The sequence below is a fragment of the Notolepis coatsorum genome, assembly GCF_963971535.1.
Source record: "Notolepis coatsorum genome assembly, chromosome: 7".
NCBI classification, from domain to species: domain Eukaryota; kingdom Metazoa; phylum Chordata; class Actinopteri; order Aulopiformes; family Paralepididae; genus Notolepis; species Notolepis coatsorum.
This window is the reverse complement of record NC_140171.1, coordinates 104,491,581-104,513,758: the sequence shown is the minus strand read 5'-3', so window position 1 is coordinate 104,513,758 and position 22,178 is coordinate 104,491,581.

Here is a 22,178-nt window from a genome sequence, read left to right as displayed (position 1 = left end):
CTGACAGAGGGGTGGTGGGAGGGAGCACTGGATAGGGTGAATTCCTCCTCCACTTGTGCCAGACTCAGCCTAATACAGCTAAAGGTGGTACACAGAGTACACTACAGCAAAGCAAGACTAGCTGAAATCTACCCAGACTCCAATCCCAATTGTGACCGCTGTAATAGCCCACAAGCTGATCTCTCTCACATGTTTTGGTCCTGCCCGGGGCTTAGACCATTATGGTCCTCGATATTCAATGTGCTCTCGATAGTACTAGATACCACAATACAGCCCTGTCCACTGTTGGCCATTTTCGGCGTACCGGCTGAGCCTCTCCCTATTAAGCCAAACGATACCGACATGTTGGTTTTTGCCACGCTCTTGGCCAGACGGAGAATACTCCTAGCCTGGAAACTGTCTACACCTCCCCCCTTCTCCGCCTGGCTAAAAGATATGGTCTCGTTTCTAAAACTAGAGAAGATTAAGTATGCACTTAGAGGAGTTAACGAAAAATTCTTTAAGAAGTGGCAGCCGTTCATTTCTTACTTTAACAGCCTATCTGTTCTCCCTCCTGACTGAGTGTCTTCCTTCTTTGAGTGATCCTCCCATCTAACCAGGCCCAACAGTACTATGTAATACCACCAGATAACTATGTAGATACTCTATAATTGATTAATGTACCATATCTGACTCAGACTATTTTCCTTTTGTTTATTATTATTATTATTATTATTATTATTATTATTATTATTATTATTATTATTATTATTATTATTATTATTATTATTATTATTATTATTATTATTATTATTATTATTATTATTATTATTATTATTATTATTATTATTATTATTATTATTATTATTATTATTATTATTATTATTATTATTATTATTATTATTATTATTATTATTTTTTTTTTTTTTTTTTTTTTTTTATTATATTATTTAACTTGTCTTTGTTATTTTTGTATTTTGTATTATTTAATTTAATTTAATTGTATCACTGTAAGTAGCAATTGTTATTATTGTCTGTAATTTAACCTTTTCTCTGGTTGCATGCAGGCCCGGACTGGCCATCGGGAGCACCGGGAGTTTTCCCGGTGGCCTGGCCTGCACGGATTTAAAAAAAAAAAAAAAAAAAAAAAAAAATTGTCAGGCCATTGTTTCTAGTTGTGGCGGCGGCGCGGCGCGATAGTTAGATAACCTAGATGGGTGGGGAACAACCAGGAATTCACTGTCTGCGACAGAGTTTCACTATCTGACTCTCTCTCTCACACACACAATGGAGCCGTGCTGCCACTTGTGATTGGTGGAGGCGGGACCAGGCGATACAACTGATTGACAGCGGAGGCGGCGAATGGAATGGCAGATGGCACTCAGATGCAGAATAACAGCCAGGCAATGAGCCAGGTAGTGAGGGACTCGGGAGAGATACAGTAGAGCGAAAGTCAATTAACGTTGATGTCAAGATGGACAGTGGAAGAAAGAGAAAGGGTGGAGGAGAGAGGGATAAAACAAAGAAAAGGAAAGGCCCTTACAGGAGAGAGTGGTTAACTGTATTATAATAGTAAATAGAAAAATATGTTGTGCTCTTGCTTTTTTCTTTTTGAAGGTGGAGAGAGTAGCATTGCTAGTGCCACAACAGTTTTATTTGAGGTCCATAACAGTACATTGTACTAAGCAATTGTTGGCTCATTAGTTTGTGATTCACATGCACTAAAATTCACCAGAATGCAGGAAATTAAGTCTTTGTAACAAAAAAATTCCTGGTGGGGGACCCCCAGACCCCCCACTTAAAAAGTGGCCTGACTGGGGCTATATTTCGCGCTATATCTCCCGGTATGAATTATTTCCCCAGTCCGGCCCTGGTTGCATGTTATGTATGTAACCCTACCTGTTGATTCGTGGGGTGGGTTTGGGGGTGGGTTTGGGGGTGGGATGGGTGGGGTAGATTATACAAAAAAAAGGGAAAAAAGGGTGAATGAATAATTCTGACTTTGTAATTGTAAACTTGCTTCACCAATAAAAACTTTTGCTTTAAAAAAAATAAGTAGTTAATATTATTGGGTACCAAGTCCCTTTGAATTACAGCATTGCCCTTTAATTGCGTCATGACGTGAGATGACGTGAGTGAGGTAGATGTCGCGACAGCCACGTTTTGCTTTACGGCGCGCAAGTCTTGCTACTGCGCAGATGCAGACACAATCCCTGTAGATTCAACACGCACTTGAACAGAGCTGATAACGTTGCTGGATAATGAGATAATAGCATGATAAAACCAGTTATCAAACAGTTATGAAAGATTCCCCCAGTTGCAAAACCGAAGAAGCGTTGCAGTTAAAGTAGCCTGCGGTTTTGGTGAGTTCGTCAACATTGACTGTATTGTCGAATAGCCTTCTGGGTCCTGGGATATTTCAATGTTTTGGCTAATTTTGATTTAAAATGTATAATTTCCATTTTAAAATGTTTTAAAATGTTTTACCATGGTATGTTTTGTATCTTTTTTTCAGCACAGCCTCACATATATGACCTGACAGTTAGTTTTCATATTGTATAATACTGTATATACTGTATACTGCATAATGTACAACACAAAACACAAAATCGGATTGAGAAAATGTGTTCTTTTTAGTATGAACCAATGCAAACATATCAAATCAAGGATATAAAACAGTGGATATGCACCCTCAGGTAGTATATTTACATAAACAAGAGAGAACAGTTCAGAATTCAATTTACAAAGCATTATTTTCTCCATACACAGGTAATAAACATAGACGAAATTTTGATTCTCAACTGGAAATTATCACCAGTATGCTTTTTTTTTTTACAAAAAGTCAGTAAAAGTATTTTTTTTCCAAAAAAAAGTAAAAAAAAGGGTTTTACAGTAGAAAAGTAAAAAACAATTAAATAATTAAATTGTGGGATATTCAATATACATATATACAGTACACATATGACTAGAGTGCAGTCATATAGAGTGCAGGATGCCTGAGGCGTATCCAAAAAAAAATTGCACCTGTCAAACTGTAACGCCTTTTGACAGGTGTTACCTGTGTATACGTGGCATGGGGGTCTAGCTGCGGTCCTGGGGGTCTGCACGGCATGAACCGGAGGGGCTGAGGGGCTGGATCAGGATCACTGTCGGTCTTCCAGGGCGTCTGATCTCCTGCCTGATCTCCTGCCTGATCTCCTGCCTGATCTCCTGCCTGGGCTGGACGTCTTGGCCTGGCCTGGGTTGTCCTGCGTCGGACTGGAGCAGGCTGCTCATCATGTCTGCACATAAATGGCACACACATTGTACATATAAGACACTGCTCATACAACACACACACACACTGTATATACACTCAATATTCCATTCTGTATATATTGCGTACAAAGTCTGCCCTCCTTCCATGTCTCACAGAACTGGTTGAAGGCAGAGCTTCTGCTCCTTCCTCCTCCTCACTGTAGAAAACAATAAAAAGCACATTATTTTCAACATTCAACAAGGAATCTCTTGATGCACACTTACCATGTACACTTATCATGTACATTCACCATGTACACTTATCATGTACATTTATAATGTACACTTGTCATTTACATGTACATTCATCATGTACACTTGTAATGTACATTCATCATGTACACTTAGCATTTACAAGACATTTGGTTTATTTAATATAAGGATCAGATGTGTAAAGGGGTCTAAATAAGTTAACGGGTGTTTGTGATTGGGACGGAGCATGCGCAGTTCGCGCAGCTGCCTTTCAAATGGTGGCGGGCTGTCACTTCTCACTATAGCACTGACAGGATCACATCGCCCATTGGTAAGTGGACTTTATTAAGGGATTGCAATGTTAACTTGGCTGTGTCACATATGTACAATGTAATGTATCATGTTGGCTGCTGGCTGCTAATGCAGCCTGCGGATAATATTTGCATAGTGCACGGTGTTAGTGATGCTGGCTGAATGAATGAACGTTGTGTCTGAATGTTTGCCGCTAGCTTATGGCTAGGCTAACGCACCTCGCCGTAGGTGCAAAACTGAACTAGTGTCCTGGTGGCTTTCCCGGTTTGTCACGGTGAGATTCATGTGGGGAACTTTGGTGTGAGCGTGTGTGTGCTTTGATGAGAACTGCTATCTTGTCCGTTGTGTGTGGGGAGCTTAGTGGCTCGTATCTCACGGAGGAGGAAGTAAACATTGCCATGCATTCTGGGAAATGAAGTCATTCTAGTTCTCCCTCCTCTCACCCACAATTAAAGGGGACATGACATACTGGTTTGATAGTGTATAGTGTAATGTATATATATAATATAAATATAAATTATATATATAATATAATATATAAAATGGATAGTGTATGTATATTTGATAGTGGTATTGATATATTAATATGTATATTGATTGATTGATTGGTATTGATATTAATATATATATTGTATATTAATATTATGATTAATGTGTATGCACTGCATTTTGTTCTGTTTCACAGGTTTTTGACCTATGCTAAGCCTGTGGTCAACTGTGGGAATTATAAAGGTTGTATTGTGGAGAAAACATCTCAACTAGTTTGTTCAAATAAACAAACTCTAATGACTAACCATTGAGTCATCCATTGTGTGGTGCCTGTCAGCCCTTTCGGAGGGATTCAAATAGAACATTTTTGAAAGATCCGAACACTTAGCATGTACACTTGTCATGTGCATTCATCATGTACACTTGTCATGTACATGTACATTCATCATGTACACTTGTAATGTACATTCATCATGTACACTTAGCATTTACACTTAGCATGTACACTTGTCATGTACATTCATCATGTACACTTAGCATGTACACTTATCATGTGCATTCATCATGTGCACTTATCATGTGAAAGCCTTTCTTTGCCTTTCCCAACAAGTTTGACAAAAACAAAAGCAATCAAAGTCCAAAATAAGTGTCTTTACCTTTCATTGTCGTCATGATCAGTGGACCTTTCGTCACCATCACCAACAAACGATGGATCATCAACGTCGTCATCATGATCAGAACCATCTGAAGATACTTCTTCATCTGTATCATCACCAAATAGATCTCTCATGTCTTGATCTCCAGCGTAGAGGGACCTCCACATGGGCACATTGCTAACACGCTGACTTCGACGCATGTTAGCTCAAACTACTACTACTACTAAAGTCTACTAATACTACTACTACTACTACTACTACTACTACTGCTACTACAACTACTACTACTTCTACTACTACTACTACTACTATTACTGCTACTACTACAACTACTACTACTGCTATACAAGTCGAACTACTAACTATAAACTACAACTACTAAAAAAAACTGTGTTGTCCCACAGAAATTATCTTTTGGACAGATTTTTCGCGCACATGGAGACTTCTTCTACTCTTGCTTTCTGGCAGTAAACTTCCGCCTCCTTCGTCACTTCCTCCCAAACTTTTCCGTTTCATTCTAGCTAAAAAAATGACCAAGATATTGATAAAAATGTAACGCATGTAAAATTATATCTGGCAAATTTTACGCGTGCGTAAAAGTTTATTTAGCATCGAATTGAAATGATCCTGGTTCATTCATTTATTGGTTTATCAAGACAAAATAAAAAGTAGCGTGTAGTTTCAAGGACACGTCATAATGCCACGCCGAAAAAAACCCGGAAATGGACAAAGTTTTCGATACAGAGAGGCACAAACTGATGACGTCACTTCATCACGTCGCCGTGAGCCGCGACCGGGAACGGTTAGCTCCATGCTACAAGCTAATAATGCTACAAGCTAAACAACGTAGCTCATTCTTAAATGGAAACTAGGAAGGAACCATTTCAGATGTACTTATAATTGTATTGATATGCTGTACGATAAGAACATGGTTTTTATACATTTTGAATGTTTTTGAGAGTTTTATATGGGTGGGGAATGTTCCACATGCTAGCGCACTTTAGCCTAAATTAGCATGTGGCATATGATCCCACGTGCTGGGATGAGACAGCCTACTTTAGCTTAGCATAGCTAAAAGTAGCCTGATTGATTATTCATTCTGAAAGCAATGAAGATGATGAAGCGATAAAAGATGGTAAATAGCTTTTATTTTCTGAATGCAACTGGGAGCAGTTCCAGGAGTCCAGACTCCAGACCACCCATCACCACGTGTGCCCACAAGGGGACGAGGCGGTGTGCCGGACGATGCAATATGGCGAGCCAACCCACTGAACCTCTGATATAGCTCAAGGCTAATGCCAGCCTGATTCGAATACCCCTGTTGCCCAACTCCTGTTACCTCAACGGTCCGGTAGGGTTGAACTGACTGAACTTGAATCATAAGAACTTCCACGGATTGAACTGACCTGAACACAAGGACATTCCAAGGGCTTCGACCCCGTTCACCTTTTGTTACTTTGATATTGTATTTTGTATTTGATTTAATTTGATATATGGGTATTGATATTCTCCGATAGGAAGGGATACTTAAAGGGTAATTACACCCAGTAAGATACTTGAACCACTGATAATCTACTTCAACTATTGATATTCTCCTATAAGAAGGGAGACTTAAAGGGTAAATACGCCCAATAAGATACCTGATCTACTGATGTTCTCTTGTAAAGAGGACGAGTTAAAGGGTAATTACATCCAATAAGATACTTGAATCCCATCGATGACATTGATTATAGTTGAATCACTGATGGTTCTCCTGTAAAGAAAAAAGGTTTAAGGGGTAATTTCACCTAATAAGGTATTTGCATTCCCATAACCTAGAATATTCCATTTGGTACTTTTGTTGTGTTACACCTTCAAAGGAAGAGTTTAAAGGAGCATTTCACCTAGTAAGGTATTTGTGTTCCCTGCACATTTAAAGGTTTAAATTAATAAGTTAAAACATTTACCCATTGAAATGATAAACTGAAATAGAGTTTACTGATGATAAAAGGATACATCCAATATCCAACCTTGAACCTAGCTTTTAGCTAGAGATAACCTCAGAGACGTCTGAACCAAACCTAATGTGTTGATCTAATCTTATGTTTCTTTTTATTCTGTCAATTGTGTGCTGATTTTATGCCTATGTTAATTTTATATGAATTGATGTGGCGCACTCTAGACTGCGGCCCATGTGTGAAAAATGCTATATAGATAGTTATTAATATTTTTATATTGTAAAAATGTATGCATTGAAATGTCTGTAAAGTCTCGACGACATTGAAAATGAGGGTGACCTCAATTGTCTTTTCGAGAATAAATAAAGGTTTGATTGATTAAGACCAAAACCATCTACTGGCTAAAACATGGCTGAAGGGGGAAAACATTTATGAATGAATGGAAAACACTTTTGAATATCAATAAAGGGAAAAAGAAGGTAATTCGATCTGGTCATTTGAGTGAAACCCAGTTTCACATACAATATCCTTCTCAAGTTGGGGACAGTGCACAAGTTCAAAAACATACAACTTGACAAAAGGTCTACATATTCCGTGCCAGCCATGCGGTGCCTAGGAACCCCGTTGCGTGCCACCGCTATATTCAACGACAGCTCTCATATTTGCGAACGCATAAACTATATCAAATCAAATCAAATCAAATCAAATTTATTTATAGGGCCCGACAACACACGTTAATGTCCCCATGGGCCGTACAGATCTTCTTTAAACAAGTCAAGAACAGAACAAGAACACCATAAGGTCCAAAATTTTTTAGATGAATGCAAATAAATGAAAGAATGCAAGCACTCCCAGACATACCCCACGCGAAGGTAAGGAAAAACTCACTAAAACCTAACAATAGGGAAAAAAGCTCCACAGGCAGTGTGGAGGAGAGAAACCTTAGAAGGGCCATTCAAGGGGGGATCTCCCTTCTTAGAATTCTTATCTTAAAACATTTATGTCTTAAATTATGGCTATGTGTCTAATATGGCCGTCGCTTATCAATGACTTGTTTGCAGTCAACATTGTCGAAACGGATTGTTTTTTAATCGGTTCATTTCCGTTTTATACCATTTTGAAAAACGCTCGTTTTTTGAAAGTTTCAGAAAAAAATAAAGATTCTGTGATAAACGCCCTTTACTGGAATACACTGGAATACACAAAACACGTTGTAATTTTTCTGCCTATTTATGAATAGTTTTCAAATAAATGCTAGATTATCGATAGTATATGTGTACTTATGCACGCTATAGAAGCGGGCTGAAAAATCGTAAGAAGCATTTTGTATAAAAGTTTTCTGTACTTCTGTATGACAACTATTAAAGAAACTTGAAACTTGAAACTTATTGCTTCATGTCGTCTGCCTCTGAACTTCCCATACTACCAAGAGAGCGTAGGCTGGTAAAGCTATGCCTCCTAAAGTGTGTAAACGGAAGTACAGGAAGTATTGGCACGGTGGTGTAGTGGTTAACACTGTCGCCTCACAGCAAGAAGGTCCAGGGTTCGATTCCCGCTTGGGGACCAGGTTTCCATGATGCCAGTTACCCAGGTGGGGTATCTCCCAGGCCTTTCTGTGTGGAGTTTGCATGTTCTCCCCGTGCTCGCAAGGGTTTCCCCCCCGATAAGATAAACCCAATGGAAAAACATGCACAACAACAAGATCGCTAACGCTGTGGCGTCCTTGACGAAGACGGACAGGAGCACTTGGATTGGTCCCCTGGCGCGGCTCACGTTGACGCCTGTCTGCTCCCGGCTGCCCTTGGGGGGGAAGGACGACGGGATGGGTTAATCGCAGATACGAATTGCATGCATGCATCGCATGTGTGCCAATTGATGACCTCGGAGCAGGTCCTAAATTATTATTATTATTATTATTATTATTATTATTATTATTACAGGCTACAGGCTACAGGCTTTCCGGTTTCGACAAAACAATTATAGAAACGTGTGAAGTGCACAATATTTCCTCGTTTAAGTCACTGCAACGGCTTTGCCTGAAGAATTTACTACATGACCAGGACATTCTAGCTTGTTTGCCGACAGGATTTGGGGAAAGTTTGGTCCGTTCGGAGGCAGCTTCCAGGGGAAGTACATACACCGGAAATTCTACCCCATACACACTTTCGGCTGTATAGTTCTTGACCAGGCTTTATCTCATGGAGGAGATAAAACTGGGAACGAGGTTAACCCTAGGTGCCACACCCTCTTATACCTTTCCCCCAGGTCAGCCCCTGCCCCCTCCCCTCTACCAACTCAGGGCTCGCGCAACCAATAGCGTCGCTACCAGGTTGGTAGAGTGCAGGCTGCCCCAGGTTGGTAGAGTGCAGAGTGATAGCTCGGCTGACCAGTCACCCCAAATCCCAAGGTCGTTACAATATATATATTAATTACAAACAGTTCACACAAAAGATGTTGACAGGTTGGTTGGAAGTGGAGAGCCCATAGGAGCTATAGTAGGGGAAGCCAGCCCTAAAGCCACACAGGTATACATGCAGGGAACCAATCAGCTCCACTGAACTGACACAGTCATCCACTCAACCAATCAACCAAGCTATGTATTTAATTTTCTATCCCAAGAAAGATTTTAAACCACAATATGATCCAGCTGAAATATATTAGACTTTAGACTTATATAAATACCTAGCCATTGTACAATTATCAGTTGCGCAATTACTGCTTGCTGTGGAATGCTGTATTTCTCCAGAGAAAGAGATGAAACATTTGTCCGGTACATTGTGTCTCATTATAGTAGCTGGTCAATAAAATAACTACTCATTCACCACACTGAGCCTCCGACCTGTTGACTATAAGGGTACGGGCAGGGGTGTAAAAAGTACCCAGAAATTATACTTAAGTGAAAGTATGGGTACCGTCTCAAAATATGACTCAAGTAAAAGTCAAAGTATCTTTTCTAAAAACACACTTGAGTAAAAGTAAAAAAGTACTTATTTTAAATGTACTTAAGTACTAAAAAGTAAAAGTATTTTTTTTAAAGGGATAGACCAGGGGTCTAACTCATTCCATCGTGGGCCAAGTTTACATTTTAACTATACATTGCACCAGGTCAGTTAGTTGAAGAGGTGAGCCAATTAGTGAAATCATCAGCTGGTGTTTAGACAATGCTGAAATGAAAGAACAGAGGACACTTTTTTTTGCATAAAAATTATTTAATGCACTTCTCCATTGAAGGTAAACTAACATGGACGGCATTCACATCACAGCCTGAATAATATCACAATATTAACCATAGCATACTGGATTATCCTAAATAATATCACAATATTAAAGACAGAATACTGGAGTACCCTGAATAATATCACAATATTAACCACAGCATAATGCGGATTTGACTGTCTATTCTTCTGATAGCAGGTGTTTAATCAAAGATCCCCGCTTTCTAGTGTTGGACAAGGACCAATCAGCATGGGTATGGGCGGGTTCATTTTCCATTGATGGGGATTTGATTGGCTGTTTACCTGCGGTCGCAGGATTAATAACGTTAACATTTGTTAGGCCAGATAAACATTTAAAATATACTAATTAAAATGGTTGGACCTGTGAGATTTGTACTTTGTACTTTGTAGGTCTGCATTTTAAATGTAAGGAGTAAAAAGTATGTTTTTTTTCTCTGAAATGTAATGGAGTAAAAGTAAAAAGTATACAAACCTAATAATACTCGAGTAAAGTACAAATCCCCCAAAACAGTACTTAAGTATTGTAACAAAGTACAATTACTCAAGTACTTTATACCCCTGGGTACGGGACAGGCGGGTCACATTAGTGCCATCACTCAAGCAAGCTGATGATTACCATTGAACTGGGGCCTTCCTATAATAAGCGGACACTCAGTCAAAATCATGCAATTATTTGTAGAAAGATGTATACAGTATTATGGTGAATTATGCCACACCAATGTGGAACGCCCTACCCAAAGCTGTAAAGGAATGTGATTCACTACCCACTTCCAAAACCACTCTCAAAGAACACCTACGGGAGACTGCAATTCGAAACTGGCCCCTGTAAATGTCCTAACCCAACCCCCTCCAATGTACAGTAAATTACCTAACCCAAGAATACACAAGACCCTCTTCTTAGAACCAACCAAGTATGGTTTCGTCGATATTCCAATGTACAGTTTTGCTTGTACAGTTGTACAGTTTCCCCCACCCCGCCCACCCAACCATCTCCAATGTACAGTCCCCCCCGCCCCCAACCCCCCCCACCCCATACCCAACCTCCTCCAATGTACAGTTTCTACGTCAAATGTATACTCTCTTTTTTAGACTCTTTTTGTATCACGAACAGTACTGTATTTATGTCATAAATGTATAGATGTAGCAGTACTGTCTATCTGAATGTCGTGTATGTCATATATGTTATGATGAATTGAAAATGGGGGACCCTGATGTAAACAAGACGAAAGTCTTTCTCTGGTCTGCATCCCCTTAACAATTGTGTGTATTGAGCTGTACTCTACCCATTCTGCAATCTGTTAATACAATTTTCAATCAATCAATCAATCGTATTCAGAACGTTTGATGTCTATAGTTGTAAAGTTGTGGGAGTAACTCTAATACATTATACGTATGTAAACAAGTGCACAAATGGATATTTGTGGGATTGTGGCTACATAAATGAGCTAGCCACACAAAAGCACAAGCACACCTCAGGGGACATACTCTGAACACGTCCCCAAAGTTTCAACCTTGTAGCTTCAAAGTTGTAAGAGGGATGGACCTATCTCAAACACTGCCCCTTTTTTCTTGATCCTCCAATCACAACCGCCGCTTCCCTTGGACAAGGTTTGTCAGCGAGGGAAGCAATTATTCACAATAATTATAGGGCAATGATTCGCACGTCCACTGTACTGGTCGATGGGGAGATACGGACGTGCCCATTCACTTCAAGGTTTAAAACCTTAAAGAAATTTCACTTCAAGAACGGCAGGCAAAACGGCAGGCAAAATACACAAATGGAATTACAGACTCATGGTTACCTGACTCAGGTTGTTTTTAACCACTGTAGTGTTTGTGTTTTGAAATGTATCGGAGTGAATGAGTCATCTGCTCTTTGAAATGCACAATACAATGAATAATGCTGCCTAAAAGGATTAAACTTTGGATTCAGCAGCTGAGTCATGTAACTATTACAAAAACAATTTTCACTTAGCCTTTTGAATGACATTTGTAGCAGCCGTTACATTGGGAGTCGATGCGGTTCTTCTGGTCCTCACAGCCCAGCCTCATTAGTCATTTTGTACATGAGAATATAGTTTAGTCATTTTGTACATGAGAATATATAGCTTAGTCATTTTGTACATGAGAATATAGCTTGGTCATTTTGTACATGAGAATACATAGCTTAATCATTTTGTACATGAGAATATATAGTTTAGTAATTTTGTACATGAGAATATATAGTTTAATAATTTTGTACATGAGAATATATAGCTTATGTAGTCGCTCTCGTCTTGCCATCTCTGCGTTGTGTTACAGTTCGACCCCTGTTAACGGGATTGCCCCGAGTGAATCTCGAACCCCGGTCTCCCGCACCGCGGGCGACATCGCAGACCACTATACCAAGAGGTGAATTCACTTCTTGGTAACGTGTCTGTATGCCTTTTTAAGGGGAGTGAGTTTAATGTGCAGTACCGCTAACGTCCACAGTCACTTCACAACACTTGAAGTCCATCGTGACTGTGGATATACTCGCGGTACCTCCGTTACACTCACCCCCCTAAACTCACTCCACCCAGGGCATGTGGGTCACGGCACCACTGTAGCTGCTCTCGTCTTGCCATATCTGCGTTGTGTTACAGTTCGACCCCTGTTAAGGGATTGCCCTGAGTGAGTCTCGAACCCCGGTCTCCCGCGCTGTGGGCGACATCGCAGACCACTATACCAAGAGGTGAATTCACATGTCTGTATGCCTTTTAAGGGGAGTGAGTTTAACTTGCAGTACCGCTAACGTCCACAGTCACTTCACAACACTTGAAGTCTATCGTGACTGTGGATATACTCGCGGTACCTCCGTTAGACTTAGTCATTTTGTACATGAGAATATATAGCTTAGTCATTTTGTACATGAGAATATATAGATTAATCATTTTGTGCATGAGAAAACATAGCTTAGTCATTTTGTACATGAGAATATATAGCTTAGTCATTTTGTACATGAGAATATATAGATTAATAATTTTGTACATGAGAAACCTGTTCCTGTTTGCTGACGACTCGGCACTCCTGGTCTCAGACAGGGATAAGTCTAAAGTGGAAAGTGTCCTGAGCAGTGAAATGAAAAAAATCTGCTCCTGGCTCAGTGACAATAAATTGTCTCTACATCTGGGAAAAACAGAGGCCATACTCTTTGGGTCAAACGCCAACCTAAAGAAATCCCAGGGTTTTAAAATTAGAGTAGGTGAAAACATTATTGAGGATAAAGAGGAGGTCACCTACCTGGGCTTTATTTTAAATAACAAACTTTTTAACGAAAAAATGGCACAAAAAGTTATTACTAAGGTCAATCAAAAAAACAAATTTTTATTTAGAATTTTCTCGTTCATAAATAGGAACGCTCTGAGGACCCTAGCTGGAGCCCTCATCCAATGTCACTTTGACTATGCTTGCACTTCATGGTACAGCAACATATCAAAACAAATTAAGACAAAGCTCCAGACCTCCCAAAACAAACTAGTGAGACTCCTGCACAACCTTCACTTTAGGACTCACCTAACGCCAGCCCACTTTAGCAGGCTGGGATGGCTTAGGGTTGAAGAAAGAGTACACCAGCTTAAAATGCTACTGGTTTTTAAAGTACTAAAAGAAACGGTCCCCAAGTACCTAGTCAATTATTTTAATAAAGTAGGAGATGTCCACAAACACGCCACAAGAGGAAGCCCCACGGACCTGGTCCCGCCGAGAGTCAGGACATGCATGGGGAAAGATGCATTTTTTTACTCGGCTACGGTAATGTGGAATGCCCTGCCAACATTTATAAAACTCCTGAACTCCCCTCTCGGATTTAAATCCGCCCTAAAAACATGGCTCAGCAGCAACTCAAATTGGTCTTAAAATGTTTTTTTATCTCTTTTATCATAACTTGGCTTTTATTTCTTTTATCATGAGTTGCTTTTAAGGGTTTGCGGATTTTCTTTTAACATTAGTTAACTGTATGAGTTGTCAGGTTTGGTGTTTTTATAATTTTTTTTTAGAATGCGTCCTGTCAGTGTACATGTCCATTTGTGTTTCTGTGCCTTTTTATGTTCCATGTATGGACCACAATGGAAACAAGCCTTGGCTTTATTGTGTTTTATCCATTTTTGACCTGCGTTATTGACACTGTTATTGTCTTGTCTTTTAAAATGTTTTTTTTGTCATACGATTTGTGTCAAAATAAAGTATTCAATTCAATTCAATTCAATATATAGCTTAGTCATTTTGTTTAATAAGAATATAGCTTAGTTATTCTGTACATTTAATAAGAATATATAGCTTAGTCATTCTGTACATTTAATACGAATATATAGTCATTTTGTACTACATGATAATATATAGCTTAGTCATTCTGTACATTTAATAAGAATATATAGCTTAGTCATTTTGTACATTTAATGAGAATATATAGCTGTCATTTTGTACATTTAATGGGAATATAGTTTAGTCATTTTGTACACTTAAAGAGAATATATAGCCAAGTCATTTTGTACATTTAATAAGAATATACATATAGCTTAGTCATTTTGTACATTTAATGAGAATATCTAGCCAAGTAATTTTGTACATTTAATGAAACTATAGCCAAGTCATTTTGTACATTTAATAAGAATATATTGATTTGATTTGATTTGATTTATTTCAAAGGGACATATACAAATACAAAGAGAATGCCTGGATCATAGTGTTTGTAGCCAAAGCTAATTTACAACACCCATCCCTTAAACGGCTGACATAAAACATTATGGCTTCCAGTCAAGTCCTGCAGAGGCTGCGGTCCTCTGACTCCGGTCTCCTCTCCATCCCCACCACCAACATGCAGACTGTTGGTCCCAGAGCCTTCTCTGTGGCCGCACCCACCCTCTGGAACTCCCTCCCTCCAAACATCCGTAGTGCTACATCCCTGCACTCTTTCAAAATCCCAACTCAAAACCCACCTCTTCACCAAATTTGTAAATTACTCTGCCTGATTTCCTTTTTTTTAAGATTTATTTATTTTATTATTATTTTGTTGTTACGTTGTTCCCTGTTCCCCTCCCTTAGCTGGTCGCCAAAATCGCTTTACAGTGTTATTGCCTGCCATGCGTTGAACGCCAACAACGCTGTACAGCGTTTTTGAGATCAATATTTCATTTTTTCGCCATGGCATTCATAATTCATCCACCCAACCCCCGGTGCCCTAACGGGACCCTAGATGGGACTGCAACGCCTCAATACCGCCGCCTGGTGGATGGTCGGGCGAGTTACACTCAACACCGGATGTTGTCATCGGTGCATCAAGGAAATTCCTCCGGTAGTCACATCTCGTTACGGGACTCTTGACAGACACTATAGTACATATGGATCACTGCCATAACGCAATAATCGATATGATTTCGGCGTTTATTGCGCCATACAAACCGGAAATGGATCTAGGAGATCGGCGTCGAATAATTGGGATCTTTCTCCTCCAGTCTCATCGGCGAACGGTAAGAGGCAACTAACGTTACTTTCAGCTTGATTGTTTTTTCATTTCACTGCAAACCATCTGATCAATATATCAACCCATACTACATAAAGCCGTTACTGACGATCAAGGAATTATAAACGACCCCCCCCCTTTCCTCCACGCATGATGAAGCATAATGTATACCGATCATATACATTTGAATTTTTTAATATAGTGTGTATAGGAGAGAAACGCCAATAAAATCAGTTGGTGTACAAAGTAGACATGCCCTCACTAACATTAGATACATACACCATATAGACAAGCATAATTTGAGACAAGACTCAGACAGTGGCCCCCGACAGACGGATTGAAAAAATACCCAAGAGGGAGAAACTCAAACTCCCAACAAAGTTGACATAAAGGAAAGGCTCACACATCAGCTACTTGATCCAATGTACAAAAGTGCCAAAAACAATATGCGAGACAAACAAATAACCATCAGCCATCATGACGTATCAGCCCCCACGAATCAAACGCCATGCACATGGCAAAGGAGATACCAGATTTATGACCCACTTTTCGAAGGAAGCAGTGTTCAATGTCCATGATATTCTGTGTCCTGGCACACAAGGCGGGCAGATAGAGTAAACAAGTAGTAAAGTTGAAACTAACCCAGAACCCCCTTCTTCTACCATCAGTTATTCATTACATTGGAAGAGGAAAAACAGAAAACTCTATTTTATGAAATATTAGCTAATTTTGAATGTTACAAATAATACATCAATAAATACAAATAAATTAAAGCCACAACACCAAATATATTTGCATTTGTGTCTATAATGTGACATGCTAAATGGAATTTATTTTAACTATGGCACTTCCACTTAGTGACCCCCAAACCCTTGTCAGGAAATGGTATACTTTTAGTATGTTGAACTAAAATAAAAACAAAATATATATTGAAAAAAGTAGTAATACAGTTAATGGGATATAGTTCTATAATGTTGATGTTTTTATGGCAGCATAACGAGGTGTAGTCTGACGTCACTTTAGTTTCCCACGCGGCCCACCTGTATAGGGATTTATCATAGGGAAAATGTATTATCGGCTATTGTAATAATTGGCAAGCTTTCCATTTTTGCACAAAATGAGTTCCCTTCTATCACTAACATTATTGTTTAAGCTTTTTTGGTTGAAATAAAATTATACGTAATTATTTTACGATTAATTGTGAATTGTTTCATGTTGAGCTATAGCTTGTGGATGAATACACACAGAAAGGTACACCATGCCAATATTCATGCTTTATTTGTTTTAAACGAGACGATTTAGAAATGCATTGCAATTTCAAGCGAGGTGGACCGGCCGGAAACAACAATGACGTAACCACTACACCTCCCTATATCATTTTGGCTCAACCTGACTATGATGCTAAACTCAATGGGTGGAACAGGAGAGAGATCGCATCCTGGGGGTCAGCGGTATGAATGAAGTTGTTATTATTCATTAATTGTGTCATTATCTATATTGTACCATATTGTTTAAATATGTACAGTATATTCACTATTTCTGTCCTAATCCACCCCGAAAATGATCAACTGAAAATTTGGTCACAAGAACAAAAATAAATAGATGAAGGGTGAAGCACAACTCTCTACCCATTAAAAAGCAAACTTTATTCTGGTTCCGTTTTGTTTCAGTCGCTGGGACCTTCACCACACAGTGTGTAACAATAACATAATATAGGCTATACTACAATGAGAATGGGAAGCCGTAGACGCGGGTGCAGGGAATTGGGCCACGGACACAAAAGATTGAACAAAAGGCATCAAACTGAAGCACTGCCCTCACTGATACAGAACGTGCCTGCAGGCAAAATAACCATTATCTCTGAAGTCACGTTAACCTACCTGTAGATAGGATTAATCTGTCCTTTATATAACTATACAGGAACCAGGAAGGAATCTCTGTCTGTCTGTCTGTCTGTCTGTCTGTCTGTCTGTCTGTCTGTCTGTCTGTCTGTCTGTCTGTCTGTCTGTCTGTCTGTCTGTCTGTGTGTGTGTGTGTGTGTGTGTGTGTCGGTCTCAGGCTCGCATTCCTCGAGAATCGACTTCACACTCTGTGTGTGTGTTACTGAGGAGCCAGAGGAGTGCAGTGTCGAATTTGGTTCAGTTTGGCCAGATGGTGGTGCTCTTCGCTGTATACGTCAGACCAGGGGTCAGCAACCTTTTTGACATGGAGTGCCTGTTTGAAATATAGTTGTAACTAGTGTGCCTCAACAATATTCCATGCATCGTAATTTCTTTTTCTCATAATCAGGTCTTTTTAATGATAATTTTTACATTATTACATCATTATTGTTATTGTTATTATTAACAATATTATTATGATGGTTGTATCAACCCTAAATCTGAGTTGGGGGGGGGGGGGGGGGGAATGCAATGCAGACAAACAGCTGCATACAGTGCGACCATTTCACTCACATTTGCCCATTCATTTTTGGACACATCACACACCATCGGTGTGTGTACTGTACGTGTGCTGTCATAGCTCCACCTACAGGCCTAATGGAGAACACCAGGAGAACACCAGGATGTGAATGGAGGGCGAATGTGAGGTATATCGTGTAAATAAGTTTTGATTGATCGCAAGACTACACTGTAAAAAAAAAATTATTAGTTACCAGAACTTAAAAATATTGAGTTCAGTTACTGTGCATTAAGGTTTTCAGTTTTCAATCCATAATAAGTTAACAGAAAAATAAGTACACAACCACATTATTTCATCCTAATAAAACTAAAAAACAATGTTTATTGTCATTGTTTTAAGAACACAAGTTGACTTGGTAATACTCACATTTTGAGTAAAAAAATGGCTTTTAACATGTGCAATGTTCAATGAAATAGAAAAATAAATAATACAATTTGTTGAATAATCCCACTGGTCACAATGGTGACCGTAATAATGTTTTTGTTATAAGGCTCTGCAAATGTTACTGAATGATGTAGCAATGTATTTCCAGCTAAATTGAAATAATAAACAAATAAAGGGTCTCAATTAAATATGTGGAAGTAAAAAGAACCTGTGGGAGGATTTCAACAAGATAAATGCGACAACAGTGCAAAATAGTTCACTATAATATTTCAAAGCAAAAAAAAAAAAAAAAAATTATTTTTTTTATTTTTTTATTTATTTATTTATTTTTTTAGTGCTGCCCCCTGTGCCCCCTGTTGCCTACCCCTGCGTCAGACTCTGTGTGCGCACATCAACGGGGCTAAAGGAACTGATGAGCTGTCTATAGAAACAGCCCTCATTGCGGTCACAGAGGCACTTCACTTAGCAAAAGCGAAAGGCCTCTCCTCTGTCCTGATTCTCCTAGACCTATCTGCAGCCTTCGACACAGTCAACCATCAGATCCTCCTCGCGTCCCTCGCAGGAATGGGAGTGGCTGGCTCTGCGCTGACATGGCTGACATCATACCTCAATGACCGCTCCTACCAAGTGTCATGGAGAGGGACCCTGTCTGCTACCTGCCCCCTGTGGACGGGTGTCCCCCAGGGCTTGGTCCTTGGACCCCTTCTCTTCTCCCTCTACACTAAATCTCTGGGTAATCTCTGGGATTATCACCTCTCATGCCTTCTCATATCATTGCTATGCCGATGATACTCAACTCTTGCTCTCCTTCCCTCCCTCAGATATCCACGCCTCTGAGCGGATCTCGGCCTGTCTGTCTGACATCTCCGCCTGGATGATGACCAACCACGTCAAACTGAACCTAAGCATTGATTGATTGATTGAAAACTTTATTAACAGATTGCAGAATGGGTACAGTACAGTACAGCTCAATACATACAATTGTTAAGGGGATGCAGACCAGAGAAAGACTTTCGTCTTGTTTACATCAGGGTCCCCCATTTTCAATTCATCGTAACATATATGACATACATGACATACAGATAGACAGAACTGCTACATCTATACATTTATGACATATCAGATTTGCAATTACAGTACTGTTTGTGATACAAAAAGAGTCCAGAAAAAAAAAGTATACATTTGACGTAGAAACTGTACATTGGATTGGGTAGGTGGGGGTGGGGGGGGACTGTACATTGGAGGTGGTTGGGTGGGTGGGGGGGGGGGGGGGGGGGGGTTGGGTAGGAGGGGTGGGTGGGCGACACTGTACAACTGTACAAACAAAACTGTACGTTGGATTATTGACACAACCATACTTGGTAATTTACTGTACATTGGAGGGGGTTGTGTTCGGACATTTACAGGGGCCAGTTTCGAGTTGCAGTCTCCCTTAGGTGTTTTTTGAGAGTGTTTTTGAAAGTGGGTAGTGATTCACATTCCTTTACAGCTTTGGGTAGGGCGTTCCACATTGATGTGGCATAATTGCGAAACGTGTTTAGTCCCTTGTTTGAGCCGAATCTGGGTTTAACATGATTTGTGGAGCTCCCTCTGGTGTTGTGATCGTGGTATTCACTGACCTTTGGGAAGTATTTTGACATGTACATGGGTACCTTGGTCGTGTAGTGTATCTTGTAGACCAGGCCCATTGCAAGTTGCTGTACTCTGTCGTCTACTCTAAGCCATCCTAGGTTGTCAAAGTGGGCAGGGGTGAGGTGGGTTCTAGGAGTAAGGTCAAGCAGTAGTCTGACCAGTTTGTTTTGAGATGTTTGTAATTTTGTTTTTAGCGCCTTTGAGGTGCTTTGGTACCATGAGGTGCAAGCATAGTCGTAGTACCCTTGAATGAGTGCTCCTGCTAGAGTCTTCAGGGTATTCTTGTTTACCAGTGAGGAGATCCGGTACAAGAATCGAGTTCGTTGGTTGACTTTTTTTATTACATTGGATGCCATTTTGTCACAGGAAAGATTTGCCTCTAGGATGGAACCCAGGTAGGTAATATCTTCTTTCCTTGTGACAATATTGTCACCCACTGTAACTGAGAAGCTGTCGGTCTTGCTGAGTTTGTTATTTGAACCGAAGAGAATGGACTCTGTTTTGCCCATGTGTAATGATAGTTTGTTATCAGCGAGCCATATGCAGATTTTGCCTAGTTCTGAGCTGAGGGTTTTTTCAACCTGTAACTTGTTCTTGTCAGAGACCAGCAGGGCTGAGTCGTCCGCAAACAGGAACAAGTTGCAGTCACAAGCTGACGACATGTCATTTGCATAAATTAGGAACAGTAGCGGACCTAGTATGCTTCCTTGTGGAACACCACAGCTTACTGTGAGGGGGGGGGATAGGGTACCGTTTACCTCCACCATCTGCTCTCTCCCCTCCAGGTAGGATTGCATCCAGCTCACTGATAGACTATCAAAACCAGGCCGAAGGCCTTTTGTAGGTCCAGCATGACCATGCCGCAGTATTTGCCCGCGTCCACCTCTTGTTTGATGTGGTCGTTTAAATAGAGAAGGCATGTGTCAGTGGAGTGGGATGTTCTGAAGCCAGATTGGAATTCGTAGATTAGATTTTTTTCCGCAAGGTATTTTTCGACCTGTTCGTATACAATTTTTTCCATGACTTTCGAGATGGAGGTAAGGATAGAAACAGGGCGGTAGTTGCCTGGGTCTAATTTACTGCCTTTTTTGTGCAGAGGGGTCACTCTCGCAATTTTGAAGTCCTTGGGGACGTGTCCCTGTTTTATGGAGAGGTTTATTATGTGTGTGATGACTGGGGTGATGGCGGCTGCTGAGTCTCTGAGGAATTTGGAGGGGATGTTGTCATGGCCAGTGGCCTTGTTAGGTTGGAGGGCGCTCAGTTTTTTGAGTACCTCATCTGTTGTTACCATTTCCAGTTTGAAGTCGTCTTTGTGGACCCCTAGGTTCTTGTAGTATGCTACTATGTGTTCTACCCCATAATGCCCTGAGTGGGAGGGTAGTTTGTTTACCAGTGTTGTGGCTATGTTTGTGAAGAAACTATTTAAGTAATTGGCTACATCCAGCTTTTCTGTGATGAGCGTGTTGTCCGTCTTTATGTTTATGTTTGAGAATCTGGTTTTAAGTTTTTTACTGCAGCCTAGTTGGTTATTGAGTAATTTCCAAAGTTCACGTGGTTTGTTTTTGTTTTCCTCGGTTTTGTCATTGATGAAATTCTTTTTTGCTGTTTTGATCATGGAGTTTACATCATTTCTTAGTCTGTTTCTTTCCAGTTTGAGTTCAGTCACGTGGGCTTGGAGTTCACTGCTCGTGCTTATGGTAAGCTTTGACTGACTTTTACAAAACAGAATTGCTTCACCTGCCGGCCAAATCCTCCCCCCTGACCGACCTTTCCATCTCAGTCGAGAATGCAACTGTGACCGTGTCCCTGACCTCCAAGAACCTTGGTGTTGTCCTTGACAACCAGTTGAACTTCTCCGCTCACATTGCAGCGACAACCAGAACCTGCAGATTCCTCCTGAGCAACGTCAGAAGGATCTGCCCCTTCCTGACAAAAGAAGCCACCCAACTCCTCGTCCAATCAACAGTCATCTCCCGCCCGACTACTGCAACGCACTGCTTACTGGCCTTCCGACACTCACAGCCATGCTGATTTGGCAAAATGACATCCAGCCGTTGGATGATCATCATCATCATCATTCATCATCATCTTCGTTTTACGTCCTTTTTTCCCACTACAGTGAGGT